Source organism: Vicia villosa, unplaced genomic scaffold (genome assembly GCF_029867415.1).
Source record: "Vicia villosa cultivar HV-30 ecotype Madison, WI unplaced genomic scaffold, Vvil1.0 ctg.000133F_1_1, whole genome shotgun sequence".
Classification (NCBI taxonomy): Eukaryota; Viridiplantae; Streptophyta; class Magnoliopsida; order Fabales; family Fabaceae; genus Vicia; species Vicia villosa.
In genome coordinates, this window is record NW_026705027.1 from 197,660 (window position 1) to 210,221 (window position 12,562).

Sequence of the window (12,562 nt, forward strand, 5' to 3'; positions counted from 1 at the left end):
ATGTTACCATCAACCGATTTTGTGAACAAAGTGTGTTCATTTGAGCATTTTTTCGAAGCCTTTATGGAGAAAATAAGTATCAATTTCGTCGTACCAGGCCCTTGGTGCTTGCTTGAGGCTATATAAAGCCTTTTTAAATTTGTAGACTTTCCCTTCTTCTCCCTTCTTCGTAAACCCGACAGGTTGCTCCACAAATATTTCCTCCTTAAGCTCACGTGAAGAAATGCACTTTTCACGTCTAACTGGAAAACATCCGCTACTGCAAGAAGGACTCGAATGGTGTCAAGCCGACCTAGCTACTGGTGCAAATACTTCGGTATAATTTACACCAAAATGTTGTGCGTAGCCTTTGGCTAGAAGTGTTCCTTATGAGAGAAGTGAGAGAAGGGGAGTGGTCGGTGGTCTCCCATCGGCGAGGTAAACTAAAGGTGTGGGACGACAATGCAGTCAATAGCAGAACTAAAAGTGACAGCCGGAGAAGATCGACGTTTTTTGTAACTCCGTTTCTTGAGAAATTTTTAGCCAGAGATTTGTGTAAGGTTTACGCAAAATATGGTAATGTCGATGAAGTGGTGATTCCTTTCAAGAAGGACATTAGGGGCAACAGGTATGGATTTATCCGATTCTTTTCTTTCTTTTTCACATATTTTTTTCTTTCTCAACCACATAGCAATTGCACTATAAACGAATAACACATTCTTCTCCCCAACTTGAGTTCAACCACAACATAAAGTGAATACTCCCTACTTTATAAGGCAAGGTAAAAATCCAAACTAAACATCATAGTTGAGGGTTCAAGAAAAAAATACAACAATCACAATCTATTAAAAAGGTGAAATATGTCTCAAGTTCAAAAAACGAAATGGATATTGAGAAAAAGGATCAAAGGGGTTATGAATGGTCACACACTCACAAGGTGGAAAATATTTGGCTAGTAGTTGCGTTCAAAATCAAACAAAGGCCTTGATCACTTTTGTGTATTCAAAAAATCAATACAAATGAAAGATTAAACATAATAACATCCAATTAAAATAAAAAATGTCGGTCACTCACATATACACACAATGGAAATCAACCTCACATTTATGGGTAAAAAAGAGAAAATAATGTGATTAAAGTTATGAGCAAGTTATACAAAAAGAATGAATGACATGATAAGTGTACAAATGACAAGTTTCCTAATCATGTTATGCTATAGAAAGCGATAAACGAGTACCTTGCAACGTACAAATTTGAACATTATCATTACCGTACAATTGACATGTTGAATCAATCAAAATTGGAGAATTACTAAATGCTTCTCCAAGCACTACGCCAAATTTAAGCTGTAGCAGCGCAGCTACTAAAGCGCTTTTAGCAAAAGCGCTCTCGTAGGGCTCGCTAAAATCAAAATTAATAAACAAGGAAAAATGATGCAAAAAAAGCGCTCTGGTAGGGGGAGTTATGAGAGCGCTTTTAAAAAGCGCTCTGGTAGGGGGGGGGTATGAGAGCGCTTTTAAAAAGCGCTCTGGTAGGGGGGTTATGAAAGCGCTTTTAAAAGCGCTCTTATAGGGTGGGTGCTACGAAAGCGCTTTTGGGATAAAAGCGCTCTAGTAGGGGGTGTTTTTAAAGCGCTTTTGAAAAGCGCTCTGGTAGCCCATTTAAAAAATTATATATTTTACAAACACACGCGTTTTGTTTCAGATCTTTCTTCTTCCTTCGTTGCTCCGCCGTCCTCTCTCCGAAACCCTAGAAACCTCCGCCGTTCTTCTTCCTTTCAGATCCAAAACACACGAGTTTATGGTGAGTTGAGGTTCGTGTTGTTGCTGAGTTCGATTTCGATTCTGAATCTACAAACCAAAACCGGGTGAGACCTTTCTGAGTTTATTTCTTATTCTCTCTTCCTCTCTCAAATTTCTGAAGGGTTTGTTTGATTAGGAAAGTGATGAACAAATGTTTGGGTTTGATGAATGTTTGTCTGGTTATGTTTGATGATGATTTGTGAATGGTTTTGTTTCTGATGAATGGTTTGCGTGTATGAGAAAGATGAACAATTAGGGTTTTGGTTAGTGTTTGCGGCTGTGTATTGTGATTGTTGTTGGATGAATATGAACAACGTATTTACAGTTTCTGGAGAGGTTTTTCGAGGATGATGAACAGAATTTTTTTTAGGGTTTTTGGTTGTTGGCTCTACGGCTCTACGGCTGATTTTTTTTAGGGTTTTTGGTTGTTGGCTCAATTGACTTGTTCTTTTATCAAAAACTATTTTTATGTGCATGTGGTTGTTAATTGATTTCTTATAAATTGGTTTCTGTTCTGGTATAGCACTATTTTTATTAACTATTTTGTCTTTTGTTCGGAGATGAGGAAATTTTTGGTTGATAGAGAAAATATTGAGAATGTGAATGTTGTGTAAATAATCACGTTTTTCTATTGTAGGTTGAGCTTCAAACAGTGGATGGACTGGTAAAGGATAGAACACAATGTGCCCCTGCCGATTATGTTCCACAGAATATGAATCAAGTAATGTACCCCGAAGTCTTCTGTGGCAGGATCGTTCGGGGTACAGTTATTTGATTCATATTCTGTGACACAATACAACATAGCTCTGGTGACTACTGGTTCTCCACTAAAGCATCAATACAACATAGCTCCAGATAATACAGGAAGCGTACATTGGTTGCATAAGAACTCGGAAGTTGTTTCCCATTTAGTTGTTTTGGTTTAGAAATATGTGAATTGGTTTAGTTGTTTTGGTTTAGAAATATGTATATATGTATTTTGATTTACATTAATGGTATATAATATAATACTTTTCTTGTATATAATCGATATCGATTATAATGGTATATATCAATTTGAAATGATAAATTATAGGTTCATGAAAAAATACTGCCAAAAAATAGTAAATTACAGGTTCTAAAATATTGCTGCCAAAAGTGCAGGTTTAGAAATAATAAAAAGCAAAAAAAAAAAAAAAAAAAAAAACGCAACATACGAAAGCGCTTTTGAAAAAAGCGCTCTTATAGGGGTGCCTACCAGAGCGCTTTTTTCCTGAAAAGCGCTCTTAAAGGGGGGCCTACAAGAGCGCTTTTTCCAGAAAAGCGCTCTTATAGGGGGGGCCTACCAGAGCGCTTTTAAAAGCGCTTTCGTAGCCTATGCCAGCGCTGGCTTTGGCAGAGCTTTAAAGCGCTGTTAAAGGCCAAAAAAAGCGCTTTTAAAAGCCTTGCGCGTTGTAGTGAAGCGATCGGGCCAAAATTTGAATCTAAAAACAAACAAAAGAATTAAAAATAAAACTACAAAATACTATACTATGAAGCCTTGGTGTAAGTGGGAAAAAGGCTAGCCAAGTGAACCATTAAAAAGAATTCACTGGCCAAAAGATACAAGACGCGCGACAAACAGTGTAGCGCGCGAAGCACCCGCACCTGAAAAATTAATACCGGTCCAGAGATTGCATTTTCCAGTGTCGCCTCCACTTAACACCCACAGTACTTATTTTACACAACTAACCGAATTTTGGTTAGTAATTTTCTGCTACTAATTAATATTCCGTGTGTCAGTGTTGCGTATAATGCAATGATTTTGGTGATAATTGATGAGAAGGTTATTGGGATGATAATTCCATAATTTGTGGAATATATTACTATGGTGTGATTGTTATTGTTGACCTAAAATGACAGGATTATTGTGTAGGCTTATGCCTTATGTTGATGATGAATGAATGTTGTTTTATTATGATATTGTTGTGTGATGATAATAATTGTTCGCCTTAATCGGCAAATTGGTGAAGGCTTATGCCTTGATGTTTCATAATGATGTTGTTGCTGACCTTGATTGGAAGTTCTTGAAGGCTTATGCCTTGTTATTTCATGATGACGATGATGATGGCCTGAAATGGCATAATTTTTGAGGGCTTATGCCTTGTTATTGCATATTTATGCTATTGCACATAGATGTCGCATACATTGCATTGTTGAAGGCTTATGCCTTGTTGTTGGCCTAGATTGGCAAAATGTTGAGGGATTATGCCCTATTGTTGAAGGCTTACGCCTTGTTATTTCCCATTATTTGGCATTTTGGAGAGGGCTTATGCCGTGATGGTACCACATGCATATTAGGGAGTCGGTTGCATTGCATTATCATGGTTATGATAGGATTAATGAATTATTTGTTGTTGATGATTAACGATGTGTTGTTTAATGATGAACATTGCTAATGTTGTATGGAGCGGTGAAATTATGTATGATATATATCTCCTATAATATTTATCATGCATTCCTTTATATCGTAAGATATCTCACCCCTTATGTTTGAATGTTACCCCTATGTTGGTAACGTGTAGGTAATCAGGAATGAAGGCTAGTTACCTTCAAGTAGATCGAGTCGAGATTGTCGCTCTGAGACGTAACACTCGAGGGGGATGAACCTTATTACTTTCTATTTGTTTCTAGTGGATATTTTAATTGCATATTGAAGTATGTTTACAGCTTGAAGCTGAATTGTTGGATTAAAATGTCATGACGTTCCTAGGATTGAATATGTTGAATTCCGCTGCATAATTGAAATTTGTTTCACTTTGGAAATAATATCGTTTGAAAAGTTCATCCGTTTATATGTGTTATGTATCTATTATGATTAAGAGCAATTATTTTTGTATTATGAAGAAAATGTGACATCCTGGTTTCAAAGAATTGTTTTAAATGAAGATTTTATACACTGATTTTATTAATATTATGCGAGGTAAATCGGGGTGTTACAATTGGTATCAGAGCAGGGCGGTCCGTCCAGCCAAGTTGTTGAGTTATTAGTGTGGTTTAACAGTGGAATATTGTTGACATATATTTCCTTAGTACGTCACATGTGTGTGAAACCCTGTCAGTGCTTTCTCGTTTTCCTAATCACTTGTTTGCAGGAGTGAGATTGAAACAAGTGGGGGAGAAGCTTGTGCTTTGCTGAGATATTCAGGTGTGAATACATGGTTCAGTATGCCATGGATTGCAGAAGTTTAAAAGTTGGTGAGACCTTGTTAATTCGCGAATTCGGAGGGAGTACAAATTCAAGATTTACGTCTGACGCTTAAGTCGGAGAGTCCTTGAGAAGGAATAATCAGGTATTTGGGTTGTTCGCATCTCTAGGAGTTGAGGGCGATGTTAAGGCTAATGAGGTGTCATTTCCGTGAGAGTCCTGATTTTTCTCCGGGGATAATTGCGGCTTGTCGTTAGAGCGAGATGTTGGATTTACTTGACGTTAACCTTGGAATGAATTGTTGGGAGCTAAGTCAAGCGAGATTATTGGTTGTGTTAATGGTGCAGACTTTTATACTGTAAGGTATTCGTTAGTCAAATAGGATAGCTCTTATAAGACAAAAAAAATCAGAGGGTTGCAACGTTTTTAGCACTGTGTCATACCCCAAAATTTGCCCGTACTATTTCTCCTATTCAAGCTCAAATCAACACACAAAGCTCCAAGACACACTCTCCTAAAACAAGGCTCAGAAACTAGGGTTTTGTTGTTCTAAGGAGAAATCAATGGACCAAAGGCTCCAATGCATTTCATATGGTCTATGATATTCCAAACTACCTCCATGACAAATTTCAAGTCTCAATTCAAAAGATTGATCACTCAATTGCTCAGAAAGTCAACAGTCGACTGATTTGACCTAAAAGTCAGCTGTGGTCAAAGTACAGTCAAAACTCCTGATTTTCTGTCAACATCCTTATTATGAAGTATCATTCACCATTTGATCAAGAATTGATCATTGTTCATCAAGGAAAGATCAGAAATCAACAATTCAAAAGTTTCTAAACTAGGGTTTTCATTGGAGAAAGTCAACTAAACTTTGACCAGCCATAACTCCCACATGGAACCTCAAAAATTCTCCATCCAAAGCCTATTTTGAAGGAAATTGAATTCTCTACAATTTGTCTCTCACATGTCAAGGCTAAAAATTATTCATTTGAGAGATATGAGCCAATACATTATAGGTCCTTCTAAAGGATCGCAAAAAGTCATTTTTCCTCAAAGCTCATAACTTGAACATGGTAAACTCAATCAAGATGAAACGAAAAGGAAGTTTTAAAGGACATCTTGGGCTTTCCCAAAAGTCCTAGAACATGGTCATATGCCAATAATTGAGGGAGATATGCCTTGTCAAAGTTGGTTAATTCTTGGTGAAATGCATGAAAGAAGCAATGACCAAACGGGGAAATTTTTCAAATGGGCCTAATGTGTGAGGTTTGAATATGAATTTAAACATGTTAAGAGATTTCTCAAGCCCATATATGCATGGCCATGGTTTTATTTCATTTATCTTTGGTTTTTATTAATTTAAATTAAAATAAATCAAAATAAATAAAATAAATAAACCAAATCTTTGAATATGGCGCATGGTTGTTATTTCTCAATCAGAAATCAATCAAATATGAGAAATCTGGAAAACTTGAAAAGAAAAGGAAATTTGAGAACGCTGGAACATCGGTTTCAAGAGATTTTTTGGAGTCTAGATTGGCTATTAATGCTGATACTGAGATGGATCCTGAACCCTCTTCAAGAACAAAAAGTTCTGATCGATTGAAATCCCAACAGGAGAAAAACATTAGAGCTGCATCCAAGGAGTTAGTCCTAACTAAGAATGGAAATATTAGTGATGAAGAAAATAATGACTATGGTAAAGGGACTACAAGAGGGGATAAACTTGCTGGTCATGCTGAGAGATTTCAAAGGCCGAGTCCTCTAAACTATGCTCCAAACTTTGTTAATGATGATTCAATTGATGTTGCTGCAATCATGACGAGAGCAAGAGTTTCTATTAGAACCAGATCAGATGGAATCATGGTAAATATGTCAAAAATGTGTAACATAGTTTTAAATTGCAAGTTGCAATACTTTTTAATCTATACAAATTACAATTTTGTAACGAGAAATTATTTTTATTTATTAGGTTTTTGATGGATGCAAGTGGAGGAAGTATGGACAGAAAATAGTGAAAGGAGACCCGAGTCCTCGTGCTTATTATAGGTGCAGCATGGTTAGGGGTTGCCCAGTTAGAAAACAGGTAGGTTTTCTCCTTTAAGATTTAAACATAATTAATGCATCGGAACCTCAATTCCATAGCAGTCGCATAGACATTAAAATTTTTAATTGTTGCCTAAATTGTTAGATAGTATTTATTAAAATTTTGTATTCATATATACGTGCTCAATTAACTGTCATTTAAGACTACGTACACAATTAATAACATCAATTATTGACATGACATGCATTTCACTAGGTTGAATATGAATAAGAGTAATGTTAAATGGATATGTGTTTCATCTTTCAAGGATATTGCTTCCATTCTCGAATGTAGTAGCTAGTTAGGTTTGATTATTAAAATCTTTATAAACTGGCAGCGAAAGTTTATAAAATTTTCGTATAAAGTTGACTCAAATCTCGTAAGATCGTGAGTTCAGATGTCAGTATAAGAAACTTATTGAATACAAAAGTTTGTTATGCAGTGTAAATAAAATTCTGATAGAGAGTTCAAAATTTGCAGGTACAAAAGTGTGCTAAAGACAATAAAGTGGTAATCACAACATATGAAGGCTATCATAACCATACTTTACCACCGGAAGCCATGGAAATGGCACAAACAACTGCAGCAGCGGCATGAATGCTTCTTTTAGAATCAACTTCAAGCAAAGATGAAACAACAAATGCAACTATTCCTGGTTCTACAAGTCTCGCAACTATCTCAACTTCTGCTCCGTTTCGGTCTATAACACTTGACTATACGCAAACTCCAAATCCTCTGCAACTCCAAATGCCTCAAAATTAGTTCCTAGTTCCTTTTCCTCACCAAATAACTTATCCTATTCTACGAAATAGAATTCAATAAATAACTTATCCTAAATTGAGATTAAAGAGTATTTTTCAATCAATCGTAAATTAAAGATCAAGTTATAATAAACACAGACACAAGGAAAAATCATTAAGATGCATGAATAATGAGAGAACAATTAGATTCATTTAATCTTAATAATTTAAATTTAACTATTCATTTTTATGGCAACAATTAGAAAACAAGATAAGTATTCTTGCATCGTACTCTTTTTTTCCTTGACTATATGCGAGTTTGCTGCAGATTTGTGACATATAGATTTTACTTGTTTTTTATTTCTCTCTTTTCTCTTAAAAAACTAGTGAGAAATATATATAAAATAGATTAAACTTTTTTTTTTTATTATAGAAGTAGTCTTTTCTCTTTGTACTCAGTTTGAATCATCACTCACATATTCAATCCTAAAAACCTAAATTCGTTTCTTTTAAACTGAGAAATCAAAATTGGTTTCTCTTAATTCAAAATTTTTTTTCCACCATGAGAAACTAAAATTTGATTTTTCTTGGAAAATTGGAATTGATTTCTCTCAAAGTTGAAATTGTTCTTGTTCATGTTTCAAAGTCACAAATTGAAATTGATTTCTCTCAACTGAAATCGTTCTATTCATGTTTCGAAGTCGAGAATCGAAATCAGTTTCTCTTAAAGCCAAAATTGTTCTTCTTCTTGTTTTGAAACCATTCTCGTTCTCGTTTCGGTTTCTGAAATTGCTATTTCGTTTATATTTATGTTTGTTGATGTCATTTACAAAGTTGGATATTACACTCTCGATATTTGATGCTATTTTTTTAATTTTGTATAGGCTTTATCTCATTTGTCGTTCAGTTTATTTAAGTAATTGATTTGAGACATATATGACTTTATATTGAATGTTTAATGATGATTTCCACTGCGATGTTACCCTAAGTGAAGATGAGCATGCAATGACAGATGTTAACTGTTTTAGTTTTAAAATCTTATGTTTTACAGATGAGCAGGTGTACTTTGTTTGCGTAAGTGTGACAACTTATGTCTTTAAGTGTTTATTTAACCAATTTAGTAATTAAATTATGTGCGCAAAATTAAGGTGTTACATAACTAGTCTTTTTAACATATATTTCTGACCATTTGCAAAAGTACAGCAAAAACGTTTTAAGCTCCTAGCATCTTTTTTTGAGATTCTTAATCATAACTCAACGTTTAGAATTTTAAATGTATCTAATAGTTTTACAACTTCAAAATGATAAAATAAATGGCTAAGAGCATATGCATTATGCCAAAAGAGTCTTTTAATAGCACTTTTTCTAATCTTTGATAGCCCTTTAAAGCGCTACTATAGCCACTGATATTATATGTAAACTATTTATAACAATAGCACTTTTTAAACAATATTAAAAGGAAAAGCTTTAATAGCACTTTTTAAACACTATTAAAAGGAAAAGCTTTTAATAGCATTTTTTAAAGCGCTATGATAGCTTAGTTACGCAGCTATAGTAACAATTTTTAACCAGATTTCATAGCGTTTCTTAAAAACGCGTGGTTACAGACCGCATAATTAATAGCATTTTTTATAAAATTTGCTATCATAGACCCTGTCTTTCATATCACTTTCTTAAAAGCGCTATTAAATGTTCACTTTTAATTAAAAAAATAAAAAAAGAATGATCAATTTTGTGATACAACAGCAAAAAAAGGCACGCAATCATTTTTTTTTAAATATAAAATATTAAAAAGAAACTCATTAACAATGTTTATATATATATATATATATATATATATATATATATATATATATATATATATATATATATATATATATATATATATATATATATATATATAAAACAAGATGATCATTCAATTATGTATAAACTCATTAAATACTAGTAGTTTAGCACCATTTTAAAATTAACACCAACTGTAGTTGTTAAAATTACCTAACAAAAATATATTGCAGAATTTGAATACTAGTTTATTGAATTTTTTTTTAATAGGCAAGATATCCTTTAAAAGAGAAAAATGCTTCTCAACCGAAACTACAATACGGAAAACCTCATCTCCCAAAACAATGGGAAGGATGAGTATTCCAAGTGAAAAAATTACAACCCAGTCTTATCGAACAACAAGACGATAACCAAATCCACGATCCAAAAACTTTAGCAGACATACACTCAACAAATGAAGGTTTAACTTGATTAAAAATGAACTCATTTCTAGTTAACCAAATACTCCAAATAGCCTGTAACCAAACAACAACTGCAACTTTCCTATTCACCCTATTTTTGATCTTCTCAATATTGAGGAAGAGAGTCTTAAACTCCTCAAAAGAGATAACCTCAAAAACATCCAGCCAAGTAGTTACTCTATGCCAAACACTATCCGCAAACGTACAGGAACTAAAAAGATGGTCTAAACTTTCTAATGATGCTTGACAGAAAATACAGAACGGGTTAGCACTTACCGAATTGATATTGCGCTTAATAATATTGTCCTTAGTTGCTATTCTGTTGAGCAGGAATCTCCAGCCAAAGAATTTCAGTTTGGGCGGAGCTTCGACCTTCCAAAGTGTCACCACAGCTCTTGTCGTATCCCCTTGACATGAAGGAGCCGTAGCTGTCCCAACAAGAAGCATGTCATAACAAGATTTTACACTAAAAACACCATCCTCCGACTGTTAGAATAAGATTTGTTCTGATCAATATTCTTGTTTTGATGATAACAATATATATGAATTTTGTATAAGACAATGTGGTACTCTAATCCTTTGCATTTTCCATTTCGGGAAATATATAAAGAGTATGCACAATTCAGCACTAAGAAGCACTGACTCAGAAGGTTCAGGATTGCAACATCAGAACATGCTCTCGCAAGAAATCAGAAGATGGTCAAGCAGAATCAGAACATGGTCTATGAAGCATCAGAAGAACATGAAGTCAGAAGCAGAAGCACTGAAGTTCTTATGGTATCAAGCTCAAGCACTTCAAAGTCAGAAGACAAGAAGATGCTCTGCACCAAGCTGTGACTCTGATTATTCAAACGTTGTATTCACAAATCTGAGATCAGAAGTTAGTACTAGATGACAGGCTATTAAGTCTAATCTCTGACTGACAAAAGGAACGTTAGAAGCTACAAAAGGCAAAGTCAGTAAAAGCAGAGAAAGCATGGCTCGAGGTAGTTGACAAAATAGTGAAAACACTAAATGCAAAGCTGTACTATTCACGCAATGCATTAAATGTAATCCAACGGTCATCTTCTCAAACGCCTATAAATATGAAGTTCTGATCAGAAGCAGAAACCAACTATTGTGAAATATACTGAAACACTGTTCAAATCAAAAAGCTCAATAACTTCATCTTTAACCCCACAAACTCTTGTAATATTTAGTGAGTTTTTAGCTTATAACTTAAGAGAAATATCACAGTTGTGATTATAGCTTATTAAGAAGCAATTCAAACTCTTGGAACATTTATTTTACATTGATTGTAAAAGGTTCCTAGAGTGACTAGTGAGATCAGTAGACTCTAGAAGACTTAGAGGTTATCTAAGTGGTGATTTCCTAGAGTGATCAAGTTGTGATCACTATACTCTAGAAGACTTAGAGGGTATTTAAGTGGAAAACCATTGTAATCAGATTTATTAGTGGATTAAATCCTCAGTTGAGGTAAATCATTCTAAGGGGGTGGACTGGAGTAGTTTCGTTAACAACGAACCAGGATAAAAATAATTGTGTTCATTGTTTTTATCTTAAGAGTTTTTAAAGTCACACTTATTCAAACCCCCCCCTTTCTAAGTGTTTTTCTATCCTTCACCGACAGCATCCAGTCATGAGTATCCTCCACATCACTACACAAATTATTCTCCTCTGACCAATCTTTAACCACTTCTGTCAACATCTGAAAACAAGTATCGATATCTTCCATACAAGCCTCCAAGATCCAATTCCAATCGTGACCATTCCAACTAATCAGGTCTGCCACACTGCAACTCTGGTTCGTGGCTGCATCGAAAGCTTCCGGATAGACATCCTTTATGGCTTGGTTTCCAAGCCACTTTGAATGCCAAAACGCTGTACCACGACCATTTTTCACTCTAGATGAAACCAAACCTGTAAAAAGACTATGACTATTCACATTAGAGGAGCCCGAATGGATCAAGTCACGCCACTACAACGAATTGTTATTGCTTAACACCGACTTGTTCCCTATTAGGAATTTTAAAGTTGTTTCCCCATATCTACCTCTTAGCAATCTACTCCAAACCGCATCCTCCTCGTTGATAATACGCCACTTCCATTTTTGCAGCAACAACGTGATAAGGATCTTAATATCCTTAATACCGAGACCTCCTTTTTCTATAGGATTGCAAACAGATTTCCAGCTAACCCAATGGATGGAACGGCTACCTTCACTTTTATGCCAAAGGAAATTACTTTGAATTTTCCGAATTTCGTTGATCACTTTGTCCGGGGCTCTATAGAAAGATAGAGAGAAAATAGGTATTGCATTTAGAACCGCATTTATCATCGTCACCCGTCCCGCCATATTCAAATGCTTTCCCTTCCAAGTAGCCAGTCTAGCTTTAATTTGATCAATTAAATCCTTCCATATAGAGACTTTTCGCGGACTATCTCCAACCTTAACACCGAGGTATTTAAACGGCAACTGATCTCTGTCGCAATTCAAGAAACTAGAACCTACCTCCATAAGCCAATCACTAACGTTAATA

General features: G+C 34.9%; 1 pseudogene; it reads left to right on the forward strand.

Annotated features, from left to right (window-relative positions):
• Window positions 1-7,798, forward strand: LOC131624525 (probable WRKY transcription factor 31; annotated as a pseudogene).
• Window positions 7,799-12,562: the final 4,764 nt, after the last annotated feature.